The sequence below is a fragment of the Schistocerca nitens genome, chromosome 4, assembly GCF_023898315.1.
Source record: "Schistocerca nitens isolate TAMUIC-IGC-003100 chromosome 4, iqSchNite1.1, whole genome shotgun sequence".
Lineage (NCBI taxonomy): Eukaryota > Metazoa > Arthropoda > Insecta > Orthoptera > Acrididae > Schistocerca > Schistocerca nitens.
Window position 1 is genome coordinate 192222163 of NC_064617.1, and position 21864 is coordinate 192244026.

A 21864-nucleotide genomic window follows, 5' to 3' on the forward strand; every position below is an offset into this window, starting at 1 on the left:
ACTTTTTAGCTCAAGAACTAACATTGCGCGGTGGCATCTCGGACCACAGCTGTACGGATATTATTATTAATTGGTTACCTACATAAATTAGTGGGTTATCAGCCTCCAATATAGAAACTTTAGTAAGGACATGATACGTTGACCATGCCCCCTTCCCCCGCCCCCGCCCCCACCACCCGTGTACTTATCGTTAAAATTTTTGAGTAATTCGTGCCGACTTCCTGTTTCAGATTGCTGGTGCCCTCAGCGAATCCAAAGTTGTGGCGTCGTATATGCCCGACGTCGTGTTATGTAGTCTGTGTGTGCGGATGATTAACTGATTAATAATAGTAATTGCACTTAGTTACGTGGCTTATCTAATATGAGACACGATCACTTAAGTTTACTAAACCTGTTCAATGTCAATGTTGTCGTACTAGTTGCGTTCTACTACAACGCCCTTAACTAATTTAGTGGTCTTTGCTATAAATCAGTACCACATTTGAAGAAGACCGTCTGTGTAATTCGCATTCAGGAATCCATGTAAGTTCTGTGTCAAAATTTATCACATAGCAACTGATCGGTAAGAGTCGCACCCACCCGTGAATTGTCTGTGCTGGAAGACAAACAATAAAACATTCCACCTCTCTCTTCCTCTAACCATGCAGTGCCCGCGCTACTTACCCCTTTGATTTTGAGGTAAACGGCCATCTTTATTTAGTTCATGCACAAATTTACCAACGTCAATTTAAATTAAATTTTTCCGTGTTATATGGAACTTTTCGATGACTGCAATTGTGTTGTAAACTTACGAAATAAATTCTACTGCTTCAGTCACTTTTTGCTAATATTTAATTAGCAATGTGCGTGAATTCCTAACGGACCAAACTGCTGAGATCTTCGGTCCGTAGACTTGCAAACTACTTAAACTGACTTATGCTAAGAACAACACATGCACACATGCCCGAGGGAGGACTCGAAACTCCGGCCGAGCAGCCGCACCATCTGTGACATGGCGCCTCAAACCGCGCGGCATTTAATCAGCATAAAAGGTTTGGGCAGTGAGCTGCAATCATTAGGTGCATTACACTTACAAATACATATTAATCTGAGGCGTGATTAGGTTCGTTTCCTTGTGTGCCAGTAAGCTTCTGTATCGTGATAGAATCCCCTACAGAAAGTCATATATTTTAGTGTGTACATTAAATGATCTGCATGTTTGGATCATTTCATTACTGTATTTACTTAATTTTTTGTTGTAAATTTAGTTTAGCTAGAGCAGGCATTTCCTGCAGTGGAAGCAGAGACTGTGGAAATTAAATTTTTCAGGACAGCCAGAAGGGTTTCACTCTGATTTTACAAGAGCAACATCATAACCTTTGAAATTTACACTTTGAAATATGCAACAACATGTGGCAGTATATACTACACTACTGACCATTAAAATTGCTAAGAAATGCAGATGATTAACAGGTATTCATTGGACAAATATATTATACTAGAACTGACACGTGATTACATTTTCACGCAATTTGGGTGCATAGATCCTGAGAAATCAGTACCCACAACAACCACCTCTGGCCGTAATAACGGCCTTGATACGCCTGGGCATTGAGTCAAACAGAGCTTGGATGGCGTGTACAGGTACAGCCGCCCATGCAGCTTCAACACGATACGACAGTTCATCAAGAGTAGTGACTGGCGTATTTTCTGTATCCAGAAAGGCCCTTACAAGACCTGTAACATGCGGTCGTTCATTATCCTGCTGAAATGTATTGTTTGGCAGGGATCGAATGAAGGGTAGAGCCACGGGTCGTAACACATCTGAAATCCAACGTCCACTGTTCAAAGCGCCGTCAATGCGAACAAGAGGTGACCGAGACGTGTAACCAATGGCACCCCATACCATCACGCCGGGTGATATGCCAGTATGGCGATGACGAATACACGCTCCCAATGTGCGTTCACCGCGATATCGCCAAACACGGATGCGACCATCATGATGCTGTAAACAGAACCTGACGTTTTGCCATTCGTGCACCCATGTTCGTCGTTGAGTACACCATCGCAGGCGCTTCTGTCTGTGATGCAGCGTCAAGGGTAACCGCAGCCATGGTCGCCAAGCTGATAGTCCATGCTGCTCCAAACGTCGTCGAACTGTTCGTGCAGTTGGCTGTTGTCTTGCAAACGTCCTCATCTGTTGACTCAGGGATCGAGACGTGGCTGCACGATCCGTTACAGCCATGTGAATAAGATGCCTTTCATCTCGACTGCTAGTGATACGAGGCCGTTGGGATCCAGCACGGCGTTCCGTATTACCCTCCTGAACCCACCGATTCCATATTCTGCTAACAGCCATTGGACTTCGACCAACGCGAGCTGCAATGTCGCGATACGATAAACCGCAATCACGATAGGCTACAATCCGACCTTTATCAAAGTCGGAAACGTGGTGGTACACATTTTTCCTCCTTACACGAGGCATCACAACAACGTCTCACCAGGCAACGCCGGTCAAGTGCTGTTTGTGTATGAGAAATCGATTGGAAACTTTCCTCATGTCAGCACATTGTAGGTGTGGCCACCGGCGCCAACCTTGTGTGAATGCTCTGAAAAGCATGTCGCAGCAATTGCTTCCTGTCGGATAAATATTGCGTCTGTAGCATGTCATATTTGTGGTGTAGCAATTTTAATGGCCAGTAGTGTATTACATTGACGTTAATGAACATATTCCATTTAAAATATGGAAGCTGGCGTTTAAAGTACAGGAGGAGGCTAATTAAATGCCGGCTCCAGACATTTAGTTGGCTGTAGGACAGTGCCACGTTTAAGTACAGGCGTGAATTTGGGGCTATGGCTCGAAGGTGTAGTTAAGGGACCGACTGGCAGATGCCAGGTGTGAGGGACGTCAGTACTTAGCCAAAGATTTTGCGAGGCATGTTTGTGACACCGCTCGCAGGCGAGAAGGGACGGTCCGGCGGGTACTGTATAGAAGTGTGAAGTACTCAGGGCAGCACAAGGTACTGACGTGCTGTGAAGAACCAATACGTTGCAGTTACAACAGCTCCCAGGGACCTGTGTGTAGCAGGCTGAGGAAAACCGAGTTGTAATTTTTAAAGACCACTCTACGTGTCCTCTCCAGAGGAACTACGTCATAGGTGTAGGTAAAAGACGTATAAATAAGCGAGCCCGGAAGCTGGAATCGTTCAGTAGTGTCGCCATTCTGTCCACATCTAGAACTGGAGAGCAGGGCGGTTGGTTGCAGCCCAACCACGACGACCTCTGGTGATGGCTACTGGTGGCTAACCGGCCGTCTGAAACTAACGCCAACCTCCCTTGCACAAGCGCGCCATAGCCTTTGAGCTGGAAAGGCGCGAGAAACGATAAGGCTTCTGGCCTCCGCTCTCTAGGTAACATCGTCCGACGGACTGAAAGCTGCCGTCCGCAGGGGCGGGGCCGGGACGTGAACTCGTGGACTCTCGGGTGCAGAGCTGTCTGCTACGGTCGCTGTCTGAGCTGCACTGGGCGGACGGCTATTCTCCTTCGGCGCTCTATGTGGAGTCCACGAGTTGCGCTTGAGGAAGCAGTCAGCCGAGTCAGCCGTATCGCGAACTACCGGTGCAGCCAACACCCGCGGCTGCCACTTAACCGAGGCGTGAATGGGGGCTGCAAGGCTGGGCGAGCAGAGGCCGACGTAGCAGATTCCGGCATTTGCATTGTCGCTGACCCACGCTTGCACGCCGCACGGTGTCTTCACCGGGATCAGCAAAGAGCCGGCTGTATACTTTCCATGAAATAAAGTCAATGACACGCTTGCCAGTGTTTCTCTCCACGCTTCGACGTGAGTCACCACTCTCCCCCAGACCATACCTATCCGTCTTCTGATATATTACAACTCCTGAGCTCGGGGGGGGGGGGGGGGGGGGTTGCTGTCTTTGTTGCAACTTGCTCGGCATATGCAATTGTATGCAATTGCAAGGTCATGTAGTATTGTTGTTGAAGCTATCTTTGCAATTAAGGCATTTTGTACGATGTAAATATCCATATGTCGACATATTAAGCTGTGATGTGTTTGTTATTATGGTCTGTGTGACAGATAACTAAATTTCCAATAAAAATGTATCTAAATGCACAAATGAAATGATTTAAACATGTAGATCACTTAAGGTATGCACTAAAATACATTTATCTTTCTGTAGAAGATTGTATTTCGATACATAACCTCACTGCCACACACAACCAATGAACCTAATCACACTCCAGATTAATATAATGTACATATAACTGTAATGCACAAGATAATGGCAGTACTTTGCCGAAACGCGCTGTGCTAGTTAAGTACTATTGAAAAGTGACTGGATCAGTAGAAATTATTTCACAAAAATTAAAGTTAAGACCATCTTAAAAAAAAATACTGTCTCGTAGGTATTTATGTTTGTTATTGAGCAGGAAAACTGCACTATTTAGCAACTCTTCATGTTAGTTGACATCACTCGATTCAGTGGTTAGGTGCAACATGCATCCAGAGGTGGCGCAGTGGTTAGACACTGGACTCGCATTCGGGAGGACGACGGTTCAATCCCGCGTCCGGCCATCCTGATTTAGGTTTTCCGTGATTTCCCTAAATCGCTCCAGGCAAATGCCGAGATGGTTCCTTTGAAAGGGCACAGCCGACTTCCTTCCCCGTCCTTCCCTAATCCGATGAGACCGATGACCTCACTGTCTGGTCTCCTTCCCCGAAACAACCAAACAACCAACATGCATCCATATAGTCTATAACAGTTTATGTATGTACAAGTATGTTAGGTTTGTTCGTTAACCAGTGGATCGATTTCATCCAAACTTGATACACATATCTCTATCTTGATACAACCACTCTAGTGGTAAGAACCATGTCCCTCTCCAAGGGGTGTGGGTGAAAACATATCGCAGCTCCTGAAGTGCAAATCTGAGCACTTCTAGACTCACAACAAACTTAACAAGTAATTTCGAACCTTTACGAGACTCTTATTGGGTGTAACCCCCTCCCCCTCTCCCCTCCCACATAGTGATGAGAGGAGAATCGTTTATAGGTTACTGTATTTTCGCTATTCATGTAGCAAAACAGCCACATCAGGTATGATGTTTTAATTTATTACTTCTTTACTACTAACTCTTTTCGCAAGACAATTTGCAGACAGTATTCACATATACCACTGAATACACCACTGGACGTATCTCCAGAAGTATATCATTTTGCGGTGGTTAATTCAGGAAATCTGACTTCATAAACATTGAGTTGCGTGAAATCGAAACTGCAGGGCGAAATTCGCTACAGATGCTGGTAAAATGTGTGTGCCGATATTAATGAAATATGTTAAATACATATGAAATATATGTGAGAAGTGCATACATGGACAAAGCCACCTGTAGAAAGCTCCTCCTACAAGTCTGGATCTATATGAACCATTCTTGGTACACACATAACTTGCTATCTGGAAAGGAATGCGCTGGGGGTTAGAATATGGAACTTCCTAGTGTGATCGGAGTGAAAACAACTGGAGGAAAAAGTGATAGATGTAGAGGGGGAAGGAGGAGGTGGTTACAGATAAGTGGAGAGAGGGGGCAGGAGAAGACGGACAAGAGAAGATTATCAGGAGGAGATGGATATGGGGAGGGGAAAGGAGAAGATAGACAGAGAAAGGGAACAGGTGGAGGTGGAAAGGAAGGTGGGAAGAGGAGACGGTCAGAGAAAGAAAAGAGGAGGAGGGGATGGACAGAGAGAGAGGGGTAGAAGGAGATGTATATGGAGGGGAGAGGAGGTGACGGACAAAGTGGACGAGGCAACATAGGGGAAGAGGAGGAGATAGAAGGGGGCAGGAGATCGACAGAGATGGGAGGACCAGATCAGATGGACAGAGGTGGAAGGAACATATGGACAGAGAGGAGGAGGAGGAGGAGGAGGAGGAGCTAGAATGAGAGTGGGGAGGAGCGGATGGACAGAGAGAGAAGGCAGATATAGATGGACAAAGAAAGGTGCAAGAGCGTGGGTGTTGGGAAGGAGGGCTGAGGTAGAGAGGGAGAGGGGGAGAGAAAGAGAGGGGCAGAGAGAAGAGGAAGGAAGTTATGGGCTAATAAACGATTGGAATATATGTATACCCAGGCAAAGTGGGGTGCTCAGTTAGTATTACAATATAATACGGTTGAAAACCTTGGGCCGCACGAATACTTGACTACGGCCGTATGCGGCCAGCGAGCCGCAGTGACGACCACTGCACTGCAGTTCTATCACTATTCCCATGGAAGTTATGTTCCCTCACGCCTTAACACAAGTTCTATCATCCTGTCGCTTCTTCCTTTCCTATCGTCGCCGATTCTGTGGAGAACCTTTTCTTTTCTCATCAACGACTTAATTTTCAGCTTCCTTCCTGTCACCCCATCTCAAACGCTTCGGAGTCTCTTCTTTTACGTTTTTCCTATGTCTCTATCATTTACTTCCATACTACAGCCGTACATTCTCAGAAATTCTTTTTTGAAATTAAAGTCTATGTTTTGATACTATTAGGGTGCTTTTAGCCTTTGATAGTCTTCTCGTTACATTGTCTTTGCTTTGTCCATCGTGCATTAGTTAGCTATTAAGGTATCGGAATTGCTTCACCGTTTACTACAAGATCCTCAATTTTGATGTTAAGTTTATTGCGCAAATGATATTAGTAGACTGTTCATCCCATTCAACATGTCCTGTAAATCTTTCTCATTTTCTTTGCGGACAGAGAATCTTTTATCTGTCAACCTTTCATCCCGAATTTTAATCTCACTTCTGGAACTTGCTTTTATACACGTCATTGCTTCTTCGATACTAAAGGCTGAACACTAGATGAGAAATATTGCATATTTGCTTTATTTCCTTTTGAATCCAAGCCGAGCTGTCTTGGTGGGCCGTTCTTATTGTTCCCTCTAGGTTCTTGCACATATTGTATATTAGTCATCTCTGCAGTGAATACAGTTTTTTCTATTTCAAAGAACAGGCACCATTGTACGTTGTTGGACGCTTTTCCTACGTCGACAAATCCTATGAAAGTACACTGATTTTTATTAAGTCTTGTTTCCATTATCAAGGAGAACTCGCGGTGGCATGCTTCTATGAAATCTTCTTGGTTTAAAAGGCGTGTCATTTCAAATAAAGCACTCGAGCTTTCGATATGTGTCAGCCATAGTCATAAGGAGTTGAAGTCAATAAATGCTGGGGCAGGCACAGTGTTGTGCTTATGCATATGTAATGGCTGCTTCTGGAACCTACCAGAGAGGGCCGGAGTGGCGCATGCGCGCAATGCAAGTTGGACAGCTACTAGAAGCTCCGTCCTCCTTGGGACTGAGTGACGTCACATGGTGAAAGAGGGGAGCTCCACGTTTGAAACTGCCACTCCCGCGTCCATATAAGCGTCAAGCCTACGAATTTGCTTTTGCCCAGTGTCCAAAGCCCACCCCTCATGCCCTACTAAGTGTGCACCCCAGGTGTTAAAACTGTTGATATTTCTGTACCGCAACAAATATTATCAGATGACGGGTGGCACAGCCAAGGGATCCCCACTATCTACCGCCGTCTAAACATTTTCGTGGACCACTTTGAGGAAGAATCTCTTAATTCTACGGTACATTGGCGACAGCTTGATATGGCCTCATGGTGAAAATGCACTGCAGCAGTTTGTCCAACACATGGAGGCATGGCAAGTTTCCGTTCATGGACATTTTAGTTGAACGGAAAGCAGGAGGCTTGGTCATGCAGTGCACAGGAAATCTACCTACACTAACCGGTACATAAACGCCAACAGCTTCCACCACCCTGTACACAAGAAATCGATATTGAACGTGTTAGTACTCAGAGCAACGATTATTTCTGACGACGACCATCTAGAGTCTGAATTTCAGCATTTGAAGCGGATGTTCAGAGAAAATGGTTACAGCAACGAGAAATTGTTAAAGCTTTTTAGTGCCACCGACGTAATACGCCTCGTGAATCGGCGGAAGAGTCCAAGCCAGCTACTTTCCTTCCATACTGTGGAGGAACTACTGGCAAGATAGTGTAAGGCGTCGGGATTTTGGACACCTCACGCTTATACTTTTGCAACATGCGACAGGTTTTTGTGTGTATATTTCGCTTGTTTGAGATTTACCACACGTTGCATCGAGTGACGAGAATAACTCCTTTACGTAACTTTGCATGTTTGAGTCTGGTAGAAACAGGGTGAAAGCATCACTGGAGGGGATGACACAATGGTCTGCACAGTCGCAGCCTAGTCAATCAAGCACAGGTGACGGGCACGGCAGAGAACTGGGGGAAGAACAGTGTGTCACGTGAGCGGCGCGCGAGGACGTAACGTACCACTCTTGTGGATGATGGAATGTTAATGAGGGAGCAACAGGCCTGGCTGTTCACTTGAAAGCCAGCCAGTTATACGACAATGTACTTACAAAGCCATTTGCAGATTGGGCCTCCATGGGTACTAGAGAAAGAGCGACTGCCATTGGGTGTTCCATACAGTGTCCAACCCCATTGTAAAGAAGGGAAGCTAGGCTAAGGAGACGCGCAACTGCCCAGCGCGACAGTCACTTCCCCTTGATACGTCGTCGAGTGTGGTCGGAGGGCATCCCTCTCTGATGTGACGACCAGGTGAGGAGATACATTGGTGTGAACACTTCGTTCACCTGGCTCCAAAATTCAGTCAAGAGCCGGCTGAATTCTTTTCGTAAATCTACTGAGTGGAGAACGATGAGAGCCAATATACACTCCTGGAAATTGAAATAAGAACACCGTGAATTCCTTGTCCCAGGAAGGGGAAACTTTATTGACACATTCCTGGGGTCAGATACATCACATGATCACACTGACAGAACCACAGGCACATAGACACAGGCAACAGAGCATGCACAATGTCGGCACTAGTACAGTGTATATCCACCTTTCGCAGCAATGCAGGCTGCTATTCTCCCATGGAGACGATCGTAGAGATGCTGGATGTAGTCCTGTGGAACGGCTTGCCATGCCATTTCCACCTGGCGCCTCAGTTGGCCCAGCGTTCGTGCTGGACGTGCAGACCGCGTGAGACGACGCTTCATCCAGTCCCAAACATGCTCAATGGGGGACAGATCCGGAGATCTTGCTGGCCAGGGTAGTTGACTTACACCTTCTAGAGCACGTTGGGTGGCACGGGATACATGCGGACGTGCATTGTCCTGTTGGAACAGCAAGTTCCCTTGCCGGTCTAGGAATGGTAGAACGATGGGTTCGATGACGGTTTGGATGTACCGTGCACTTTTCAGTGTCCCCTCGATGATCACCAGTGGTGTACGGCCAGTGTAGGAGATCGCTCCCCACACCATGATGCCGGGTGTTGGCCCTGTGTGCCTCGGTCGTATGCAGTCCTGATTGTGGCGCTCACCTGCACGGCGCCAAACACGCATACGACCATCATTGGCACCAAGGCAGAAGCGACTCTCATCGCTGAAGACGACACGTCTCCATTCGTCCCTCCATTCACGCCTGTCGCGACACCACTGGAGGCGGGCTGCACGATGTTGGGGCGTGAGCGGAAGACGGCCTAACGGTGTGCGGGACCGTAGCCCAGCTTCATGGAGACGGTTGCGAATGGTCCTCGCCGATACCCCAGGAGCAACAGTGTCCCTAATTTGCTGGGAAGTGGCGGTGCGGTCCCCTATGGCACTGCGTAGGATCCTACGGTCTTGGCGTGCATCCGTGCGTCGCTGCGGTCCGGTCCCAGGTCGACGGGCACGTGCACCTTCCGCCGACCACTGGCGACAACATCGATGTACTGTGGAGACCTCACGCCCCACGTGTTGAGCAATTCGGTGGTACGTCCACCCGGCCTCCCGCATGCCCACTATACGCCCTCGCTCAAAGTCCGTCAACTGCACATACGGTTCACGTCCACGCTGTCGCGGCATGCTACCAGTGTTAAAGACTGCGATGGAGCTCCGTATGCCACGGCAAACTGGCTGACACTGACGGCGGCGGTGCACAAATGCTGCGCAGCTAGCGCCATTCGACGGCCAACACCGCGGTTCCTGGTGTGTCCGCTGTGCCGTGCGTGTGATCATTGCTTGTACAGCCCTCTCGCAGTGTCCGGAGCAAGTATGGTGGGTCTGACACACCGGTGTCAATGTGTTCTTTTTTCCATTTCCAGGACTGTAGTTAAATTCTGCGAGAACAGCGAGGGAGAGTTAACACAGGGCGCGCCAGCGTTGCGCCTGTGTTTAACCATTAAAAGCAGACTACAGTGAAGTTAACATTTTTCGCTTCACGAAAATGTAGGGCAAGTCTGCTGATACAAAATCAGCCAGGCTCACAAGGGGTAGGCCTCAGACACGGCCAACCGATTCGGCTCAGATTTCGCAGGTCGCTTGTGTACAGCCTAAAACGAAGGACTCTAAGATATTTTGGTTCAACACCCCCACGTTTTTGAGAAAATCACCCCTAATGGTTATGACGAGAGATCGACTCAAAATTGGCGGGATCGATAGATAATTTTAAATAGAGCATTTTTCATCATCAGGTATGGGGTCCGAAAACGCATACTTTTCCAGAAATCGAGGTAAGAAACTTTTACAACTGCCCTGTCTGTACCCACATGGTTAACGCCTGTCGCCGACAGCGCCGATAGCTAGCGGGCACGGTAGCTCAGCGTGTTCGGTCAGAGGGTTTAGCTACCCTCTGTAATAAAAAGCTGAGTGAACGGATCAACGAACAACCTGAACGAGTGTCATCCGACGCCCGCCACTAACAATATAGGGAAAAAAAATAGCACAACGACCATGGTAACTGGCTGGGAAGTGGAAAACCCGGGTTCGAACCTCGAAGAAACCTCCACTACGTTTCTTCGAGATTCGCAGCCAGTTACCTTGGCCGTTGCGCTATCGGTGCTGTCGGCGAAAAGCTTTGACCATGTGGGTGCAGAAGAGGCAGTTATAAAAGTTTCTTACCTCGATTTCTGGAAAAGTATGCGTTTTCGGACCCCATACCTGGTGATGGAAAATGCTCTATTTATAATTATCTATCGATCCTCCCAACTTTGAGTCGATCGCTCGTCATAACGTTTAGGGTTGATATTCTCAAAAACGCGGGGGTGTTGACCCAAAATATCTTAGATTCCTTCGTTTTATGTTGCACACAAGCGACCTGCCAAATCTGAGCTGAATCGGTTGGCCGTGTCTAAGGCCTTGCCCTTGTCAGTATATGATTTTGGTATATCTACAGATCCGACGACACACGGCAACAGCCAAGCCGACGACACTGTGCAACACAAGGTAAAGAACGCAGCACGACATTAAACGTAAATGTCGTGCCACAAGCCAATTTTTACTCCAGTTATACGAGGCTCAGTGTAGGAAGACCTGCCCTCCTCGCAGTATTTCCCCAAATTAACGTATTTCCTTCGTGCGCTCGATGGCCATGTTTGGTTAACATTTGTGGGAAAAAAATAAAATTTGTTAGAGCCAGGAACATTGTTCAGCTCGACATTGGAATAGTCTTCCTCCAGAGTCTTTCCCTCAATTAAAATAATTGTTCTGAATTTTGTGATATTATTGATCTTTTATATTTTATCTTATTTGAGAAATTTAATACCAGGATCCCCTCGTCTGAACAGGCGATACCTGAAATTGCTCTTGTGCATTGTAATGACCCAACATGTGCAAAAGCGATTCCAATAAATACAATTACATTTTATAGTTGTTGTCTGTTCTAAGACAGAGGTCCCCTTTCTACCTCACTGGAATATTTTAGGAACATTGATGGCAGCTATTCTTATGAAGTCTGAACTCTTGGTGAGTAATAGCACGTTTCCTTACAGGTCGGTTTAGGACTGGGTTATGCGCGCTAAATGAAATCGTGCACACAATTCAAACATAACATTCACTTATTACCAACAACAGACGTTCTTAGAATAGGAAGGGTACTAAAAAGATGTGGGCTGAGACCAGTGTTTCAGTCCGCCTCCACGATAAGATGTTACGCCCCGTTAAAGACAAGATCTTTGATTTCCTGGCGTGTATGGAGTCCCTTGTGAATATGGTAACAGCCGGCCGTTGTGGCCGACCGGTTCTAGGCGCTTCAGTTCGGAACCGCGCTGCTGCTACGGTCGCAGGTTCGAATCCTTCCTCGGGCATGAATGTGTGTGTTATCCTTAGGTTAGTTAGGTTTAAGTAGTTCTAAGTCTAGAGGACTGATGACCTCAGATGTTAAGTTCCACAATGCTTAGAGCCATTTGAACCTATTTGGTAACATTTACATAGGTCAAACTATTCGCACTGTTGGCGAGTGTTGTGCAGAGCATTCACAACGTATCAGTCAAAGGGAAAACGGACTGAGAAGTCGTCTGTGGCTGACCATTTCCGAGAAAACGGTCATGAAATAATATTTGGATAAAAAAGACTTTAGGCTCAAACATTGTAGTACTGGGATTCTTTTATCAAAGAAGCGGCTGAAACTAGAATAAACAGCAATAGTTTTAACAGAGATCAGGGGTACATACTAAGTAGGACATGGGGGCGGGCTTTGGACACTGAGCGACAGCAAACACGTAGGTTTGACGTTTGTAGGGAGGCGGGACGTGCAGTTTCATGCGTGGCGCCGACGTCTCTCGCCATGTGACGTCACTCGGTCCCGCGGAGGGTGGAGCCACTAGGAGCTTCCCCAAATCGAGTTCCGCGCATGCGCCACTCTGGCTCTCTTTGGAAGGTTCCAGACGCTGCCATTAAATCTACATAAGCAGAACACCGTGCGAGTCCCGGCAGTCAGTGTTTTGTTCGAAAAAATGCGGCTTGTAATTCGAAAAGATTTTATTGAAATAGGAGTTTACGAAATATCTCCTAGCTCTGTGAATGAGCTGACTCCCCTAACGGGGTGAAACATTGAGATATGAATGTAACTTCAGACATAACCTTATAGAGTGCGATACGGTCGTCACTGCTCAGGATGTATACAGTTACGGCTAGCTGAAAGACCGAGAGAGAGAGAGAGAGAGAGAGAGAGAGAGAGAGAGAGAGATAAAACTCTTCCCTCAACAACTTCTGTCCATCATATCTTCTCTGTGTTACCACAGGCGAGCGCCACTGACCTCTAAGACTGCAGTATACGCGAGTTGCTTATTTGCTCCCACCACCCTCAGTGGAATGCATGTTTTAATCGATGTTCACCAACCTGCAGTCTTCTATAATTGTTGTCTCCTGCGCAGAAAACAGCACGTAGGTCATGAATGTCTCATCTTGAGGCTGTAATAAACTCTTAGCGAGGAAATGATATTTTAGAAATAATTAAATTTTCAATTAGTTTGTTTATACGGGATGCCACTCGCTTTTTATTTGTTTGTGACTATTACAGCGCCATCCATCACAAAGCGAAAAAACTGATCCAACTAAAACATTCGTATTTCTTTACGTCCTACACGAATATGTAATAAAAATGGGGGTTCCTATTAAGAAAAAAAAAACGCAGTTGATATCCGTTTGACCATAGCGCCATCTGGTTTCCCCGTTCAAGTTAGACGAGTTTCGCTCTTTGTAGTTTTTTCGTTTGATGCTTATTTCGTGAGATATTTGGTCCGGTCACTATCAATGGACCACCCTGTGTACGGAGAGAGATGTACTACTGTAAAATTGCACTATTGATGAAAAATTGTTGGAAACACTATCTGTCGTAAAATATCCAGGACTATCTATTCAGAGTGACCTTAACTGAAACGGTCACATAAAACAAACATAGGAAAATCAGACGCCAGACTGAGATTCGTAGGAAGAATCTTAAGGTAATGTAACTCATCTGCTAAACAAGAGGCTTACGAAGCGCTTCTATGACCATTTATTCAGTACTGTTCGTCTACCACTGATCCTTACCAATTAAGGTCTGATAGAAGAGAAAGAAAAGATCCAACGAAGAGCGGCGTGTTTCGTGGCGGGATCTTTTTGTTTGCGCGAGAGCATTGCAGATATGCTCAACAAACTCCAGAGACACACGATACAAGAGGGACATTGTGCATCAAGTAGTCGTTTACTATTCGACTTTCGAGAGAATACGTTCCGGGAGTCGGACAATGTGTTAGTTAACGAAAAAATTCTAGAAATAAGAGCTACTACAGAGGTTTACTAGCCCCTCCTCTTTTTGTGGTGCTGGGTTTACTGACAATCATTCTCCGCTCCGTTCGGGAGTGGAATAGGGAACGGGGAACAACTACATGTACCAGACGTACCCTCCGATACACACGTCAGGTGGGTTGCTGAGTATTGATTTATATGTAGAAAAGACTTCCTAACAGTTAAATGTTTATGTTATGTTAGCAAATTTCTTTTCATCGCATTTCATGGAGCACATTTAACATCCTTTGTAAGCCGCTTCTTTAGTGCATGAATTACATTTCCTCAAGATTCTTCTGAAGGCCAACGGCCTTGCCGCAATGGTAACACCGGTTCCCGTCAGATCACCGAATTTAAGCTTTGTCGGGCTAGGCTAGCACTTGGATAGGTGACCACCCGGTCTGCCGAGCGCTGTTGGCAAGCGGGGTGCACACAGCCCTTGTAAGGCAAACTGAGGAGCTACTTGATTGAGAAGTAACTGACATACGGCCGGGAGAGCGGTGTGCTGACCACATGCTCCGCCATATCCGCATCCAGTGACGCCTGTGAGCTGAGGATGACACGGCGGCCGATCGCTACCTATGGGCCTTCATGACTTGTTCGGGAGGAGTAGTTTAAGATTCTTCGTAAGAATCTGAGTCTGGCGTATGCTTCTCCTACTATTTATGTGGTGATTCCACTTAAGCCCGCAGCTCGTGGTCGTGCGGTAGCGTTCTCGCTTCCCACGCCCGGGTTCCCGGATTCGATTCCCGCCGGGGTCAGGGATTTTCTCTGCCTCGTGATGACTGGGTGTTGTGTGATGTCCTTAGTTAGGTTTAAGTAGATCTAAGTTCTAGGGGACTGATGACCATAGATGTTAAGTCCCATAGTGCTCAGAGCCATTTTTTTTTATTCCACTCAAGCTGGCTCTGGATAAATAGTCTTGGATATTTTAAAACAAATATTTTTTCCAGTAGTTTGCCATTAATGTAGTCGTACAGGAATGCATCTCTTTGCCTATCTATGCACAATATGGTAGATTTATTTACGTCCAGGGCAACTACCAGAGCCTGCACAATTCTTCGTAAGAATCTGAGTCTGGCGTATGCTTCTCCTACTATTTATGTGGTGATTCCACTTAAGCCCGCAGCTCGTGGTCGTGCGGTAGCGTTCTCGCTTCCCACGCCCGGGTTCCCGGATTCGATTCCCGCCGGGGTCAGGGATTTTCTCTGCCTCGTGATGACTGGGTGTTGTGTGATGTCCTTAGTTAGGTTTAAGTAGATCTAAGTTCTAGGGGACTGATGACCATAGATGTTAAGTCCCATAGTGCTCAGAGCCATTTTCTTTTTATTCCACTTAAGCTGGCTCTGGATAAATAGTCTTGGATATTTTAAAACAAATATTTTTTCCAGTAGTTTGCCATTAATGTAGTCGTACAGGAATGCATCTCTTTGCCTATCTATGCACAATATGGTAGATTTATTTACGTCCAGGGCAACTACCAGAGCCTGCACAATTCATCAGTCCTCTGCAGGTCTTTCTGCAAATCGATACTGCCTTCTGGCATTGGTATTTTCTTACGCAACAGCAAAATGTGTTAACGACATAAGCGCAATCACTTGAAATCGGCATAAAAGTTCGAAACTTCGGTCGTAACGAGCGAGTGGCGCAGTGGTTAGCTCACTGGTTGGTTCAAATGGCTCTGAGCACTATGGGACAACATCTGTGGTCATCAGTCCCCTAGAACTTAAACTTAACTAACCTAAGGACATCGCAAACATCCATGCCCGAGGCAGGATTCGAACCTGCGACCGTAGCAGTCGCGCGGTTCCGGACTGAGCGCCTAGAACCGCTAGACCACCGCGGCCGGCTTAGCTCACTGGACTCGCATTCGGGAGGACGGCGGTTCAAACCCGCGTCCGGTCATCCTGATTTAGGTTATCCGTGATTTCCCTAAATCGCTCCAGGCAAGTGTCGGGATGGTTTCTCTGAAAGGGCACGACCGACTTCCTTCCCCATCCTTCCCTAATCCGAGCTTGTGCTCGAGCGTCTCTAATGACCTCGTTGTCGACGGGACGTTAAACACCAATATCCACCTCCTGCGGGATGGTTCCTTCCCCATCCTTCCCTTATCGGACGGGACCTATGACCTCGCTGTTTGGTCCCCTCCCCCAAATTAACGTGCCAACCTGGGTCGTAAATATATAAACAACAATACAGTCAAATGGCGGCGTTTTCATTTAAAATTTATTTAAAAAATTCAAATGGTTCAAATGGCTCCAAGTATTATGGGACTTAACATCTGAGGTCATCAGTCCCCTAGACTTAGAACTACTTAAACCTAACTAACCTAAGGAGATCACACACATCCATGCCCGAGGCAAGATTCAAACCTGCGACCGTAGCAGCAGCGCGGTTCCTGACTGAAGCGCCTAGAACCGCTCTGCCACAGCGGCCGGCAAAAATTTATCATCCTCCTTATTTTTACAGTAGTCAGTTACTTTCTCTGACCACACTGCAAAATCTGTAAATTAGTTTCAGCGTCTCATTTCCTCACGTAATTCTTCCAGTACCACCTGACTTAATTGATCAATGCTCCGTCACCTTTTTTTTTTACTTTTATCGATGTTCATTTCGTAATCTTTCGTAAAGACCCGTTCCGCTGAACTGATCTTCAATGCCTATTCGTGTAAAGTCATTCGACAAAAATTACATTATTGTCCGGAAAATCGATGGAACTAACGCCACTTGACGAGCCCGGAAAGGTTTCCGCGGCCGCGGCTCTCCTCTCCCGTGCTGTGCTCCGGTCCCCGCCAGATTGCCTAAATCAGAGCGGGAGGGCGGCGTCCGCGATTGTCTGCGCGGCCACGTGGCCGGCTCCCCCGCCTGCAGACGGAGCCCCGGTCGCCCGCCTAATGAGCCCTTGTCTGCGGATGCAAAAGCCCGTCTCCGCGGCCCCGCCTTTCTCTGCCGTCTGTCATAACAGCCGCGAGCAGGCGCCGCCGCTGCCGCACGGGCGCAGACCGACTTCGGGGAAGGGCTGCAGCCCGACAAACAGGCCGGATAATGATGCGAGAAACTCTGTGTGTGTTCGTTCACAGAGAAACAAACTGTTCATTGATCTCGCGACGCATCACGAAAACAGAAAAATAGCGTGCCGCAAACAACGGTTTATCTCAAATTAGACACAGTAATTTTTGAGAACATTATTGGGAACTGAAGCGATCTGGTTAGGTAATTTCAAGTAGTAATCAGTCTTGATCGTAAAGTTTTTTTTAATCGGCTTCTAACAACCCTACCACAACAAAGGTCAGCATTTAATAACGATTGTGGTGTTGCTCACGCTGCTAAATACTGCATTTTCGGGCAACAACAGTCATATTATGTGGCAGGTGTCATTAGAGCACAGTTGATAAAGTCATTTCAATATAAACATATCGATGTATCACAAATGAAATCAAATCTGAATGTTGTCTCAGAAATATGTTAAGTAGTTAACAGAAACACAGTAGAATATTACTGGTATCGAGAGGTTCAGGTGAGGTACCATAATGGTTAGGTACTTCAAGTACCATTACAAGCTGTACGAGGCCACGCTTTGCTGTGGCTCAGACTCCTTGAATGGAAAAGAAAGAAAAGAGAAATAACACGTTTACAAAATATATGACATATGGATATACGTCCTAATCTCCTTCTCTCCCCTGTCTCTCTCATCCTCCTTTCTCCTCCTTCCCCCTCTCTCTGTCCATCACATCATCCTCCTTCTCCCCCTCCTGCTCCTTCTTCATCTCCTCCCACTCCCTTTCGCACCCCCTCTCTCACTCCATCATCTCCTTCCCCTTTCTCTGTCCTTCTTCTCCGCCCCCTCCTCTCCACTCCTTTTGCCCCCTCCCCCCCTCTCTGTCCAGCTCCTTCCCGTTTTATATGTCCATCTCTTTCTACCTTTCTGCGCATCTCCTCTTCTCCCCCCCTCCCCACCCTCTCTCTCTGACCTTAGGCCTTGTTTACTGTTATTGCATAATCATATTCTGTAGTAGTGTTCTAATCATAAACCAATACTCTATAAATACGACTTCCCTGTTTCCTGACTACGTTTATCTATTCTGTTCATTCCATTCAGCAGATCATGCAGTTCTTCTTCACTTCCACTCAGGATATCAGTGTCATCAGCGAATCGGATCATTGATATACTTTCACCTTCAATTTCAATTCCACTCTTGAACTTTTCTTTTATTTCCATCATTGCTTCTTCGATGTACATTGAACAATAGCGGCGAAAGACTGTCTTACATCCTTTTTAATCCGAGGACTTCGTTCTAGGTCGTTCACTCTTATTGTTCCCTCTTGGCTCTCGTACATATTGTATATTACCCATGTCTCCCTATAGTTTACCTTCATTTTTCTCAGAATTTCGAACATCTTGCACAATTTTACACTGTCGAACGGTTTTTATAGGTCGAAAAAATCTATGAATGTGTCTTAAGTTTTTTTTAGTCTGGTTTCCATTATGAGACACAACGTCAGAATTGCCTTTCTGGTGCATTTATCTTTCCTAAAGACAAACTGACCGTTATCCAACACGTCCGCAGTTTTCTTTCCCATTCTTCTGTATATTAGTCTTGTCAGCAACTTCGGTGCATGAGCTGTTAAGCTAAGTGTGTTATAATTCGCAGTCTTCGGAATTGTGTGGATGATGAAACTTCCTGGCAGATTAAAACTGTGTGTCGGACCGAGACTCAGGACCTTTGCCTTTCGCGGGCAAGTGCTCTACCATCTGAGCTACGCTAGCACGACTCACGACCCGTCCTCAAAGCTTTACTTCAACCAGTACCTCGTCTCCTACCTTCCAAACTTCACGGGAGCTCTTCTGCGAACCTTGCAGATCTAGCACTCCTACAAGAAAGGCTACTGCGGAGACATGGCTTAGCCACAGATGGTAGAGGACTTGACCGCGCAAGGCAAAGTTCCCGAGTTCGAGTCTCAGTCCGGCACACAGTTTTAAGCAGCCAGGAAGTTTCATATCAGCGCACACTCCGCTGCAGAGTGAAAATCTCATTCTGTGTGGATGATATTTTTCCGAAAGTCTGATCGTACGTCGTCAGATTGCCGGCCGTTGTGGCCGAGCGGATCTAGACGCTTCAGTCTGGAACCGCCCGACCGCTACGGTCGCAGGTTCGAATCTTGCCTCGGACATGGATATGTGTAATGTCCTTGGGTTAGTTGGGTTGAAGTAGTTCTAAGTTCTAGGGGACTCATGACCTCAGATGTTAGGTCCCATAGTGCTCAGAGCCGTTTCCAGATTCATACATTCTACACACCAACGTGAATAGTCTTTTTGTTGCCACTTCCCCCAAAGAATTCAGAAAGTCTGATGGAATTTTATATATCTCTTCTGCCATATTTAATCTTAAGTCCTACAAAGCTCTCTTAAATTCTGCTTATAATACTGGATCCCCTATCTGTTCTAAATGAACTCCTGTTTCTTCTTCTATCACACAAGACAAATCTTCCCTCTCATAGAGGCCTTCTATGTACTCTTTCCACCTATCCGCTCTCTCCTCTGCACTTAACAGTGGCATTCCCGTTGCCCTGGTAAACCCGCAGGACAGGACAAGTAGCAGGAATTGTGGAAGGGAGCTAGAATGAGCGGCTGTCCGTTACACTCCAAACATAACACTATTTAGTTGTCCAAACACTACAGTGGAACTTCTAACTATCAACAGAAAACGTTTTTAATTCAAAACGGCTGAAATCCCATGAATTAAATACAGCTGCTATAAATATTTTCTTTTGAGACAGAAGGCTGTAAGCTTTAACCTTAAATAGTATCTAAAGGCCAAGTGATGTAAGACTTGACTAGTCAGATAGATTAAGTTTTTTTAAAAAAAGCAGATGAAGGCAGATAAATTTAAAACAACATAACTACAATAACCTTTCAATAGCCAGAAGGCCCAAGCTTTATGACCAATAAGAAACCTTACTACAAAACGCTGAAGGCCTTTGTTAAAAAAAAAAAAGAATAAAACTGTAACCAATTTTCCAAGGCAGAAGGCCCAAAGCTATTAACGTTAAATAGTATTTATGCCCAAAGTGATGTAAGACTTGATTAGTAAGAATCCAAAATTTTAAAGCGGCTGAAGGCCCATCATTTTAAGAACAATACAACTATGATACATTTTCAATAGGCAGAAGGCCCACAGCTTTATCCTGAAAGAATGTGATACTTGATAAGTAAGAACTTTAAAAATTAAAGCGGCGGAAGGCCGATGTTTTAAAACAATAAAATAAATTTTCAACAGGCAGAGTTATTTTTTTATGTTCCTAAATTTCCCAAAACATTTTTGTATTTCCTTCTTTCATCGATCAACTGAAGTTTCCTCTGTCATCCATGATTTCTTCGCTGTTACCTTCTTTGTATCTATGTTGTTCTTCCCATCTTCTGTGATTGTCTTTTTTAGAGATGTCCATTCCTCTTCAACTGTACTGCCTACTGAGCTATTCTTTATTGGTGTATATATAGTCTTCGTCAATTTCAAGCGTATCTCATCATTCCTTAGTGTTTCCGTATCCCCCTTCTTTGCATATTGATTCTTCCTGACTAATCTCTTAAGCTTAAGCCTACTCTTAATCACTACAGCATTGTGATCTGAGTCTATATCTGCTCCTGGGTATGCCTTACAATCCAGTATCTGATTTCGGACTCTCTGTCTGGCCATGATGAAATACTAAAGTAAATCTCCCCGTATCAACAGGCGTTTTCCAAGTATACTCCCTCCTCTTGTGATTCTTGAACAGAGTAATCGCTGTTACTAGCTGAAATTTGTTACAGAGCTCAGTTGGCCTTTCCCCTCTCTCATTACTTGTCCCAAGCCGATATTTTCCTGTATCCTTATCTTCCACTCCTTCCCCTACGTCTGCATTCCAGTCTCCCATTACTATCAAATTTTCATCTCCGTTTGTGTACTGTATTACCCTTTCTGTATCCTCATATACTTTCTCTATGTTTTCATCTTCAGCTTGCGACGTCAGCATGTATGACAGGACTGTCGTAGAGACGTTTATTAATCGGTGCACTCGCGGAATATGCTGACAAAAATGATAGTTCCACTTCCTACCAGCAGGTGAAAATATGGCGCTGTAAGAAGTCAGAATGTAAATGTTTCATGTTTTGGCATTGCTTGCCGACGCACTTGGATTTCTTTTATGGAGTGGTTGTTGGTGTAAAGAGTTTGAACGGTTAAAGTTTTACGCACGGAAAGCATTGACCGCTGAGAAGAAAGACCGTACACTGCTGGTAAAGCTGCTTTATCAGAACGGCAGCAATAGGAGCACTGCATTGCTGGAATATCGCCGACAGAAACAGCTGCGAAGAGGCCCTGTGCCAATAAATGGGCTAAAGAATATGATCAATAAATCTGAAGAAACAGGGGAATTAACTGGTGCAGCAGGGAGAGGGAGGCGGCCTATTCCCACAGCAGTTGTTGATGGAGTTGCTGTAGCTATAGCTGGCAGTGCAGCACACACCTCAAATTCTGCAGCCAGTGCTCGAGTTCCGTCGTGGAAATGGTCTCTCCTGTGGTCGACAGTTCAAAAGTTTTGGCGGCGTATTTTACAAGAGTATCCATACCGTGTGCCAAATGAAGCCCCACGACAGGCTGTAATGCCATGACTTTGTCCTTCGGTTTTTGGTAAGCACGGAAACAGACGACACGTGGCCAGGGAATATTTATTTATTTATTTTATTTTGCGTATGGCAATACAGCGACAATATTTTACATAAGT

The 21864-nt window shown here is 45.8% G+C and overlaps 1 pseudogene; it reads left to right on the plus strand.

Moving 5' to 3' along the window:
• The first annotated feature begins 14405 nt into the window (after window positions 1–14405).
• Window positions 14406–14523, plus strand: LOC126254248 (5S ribosomal RNA; annotated as a pseudogene).
• The last annotated feature ends 7341 nt before the right edge of the window (window positions 14524–21864 follow it).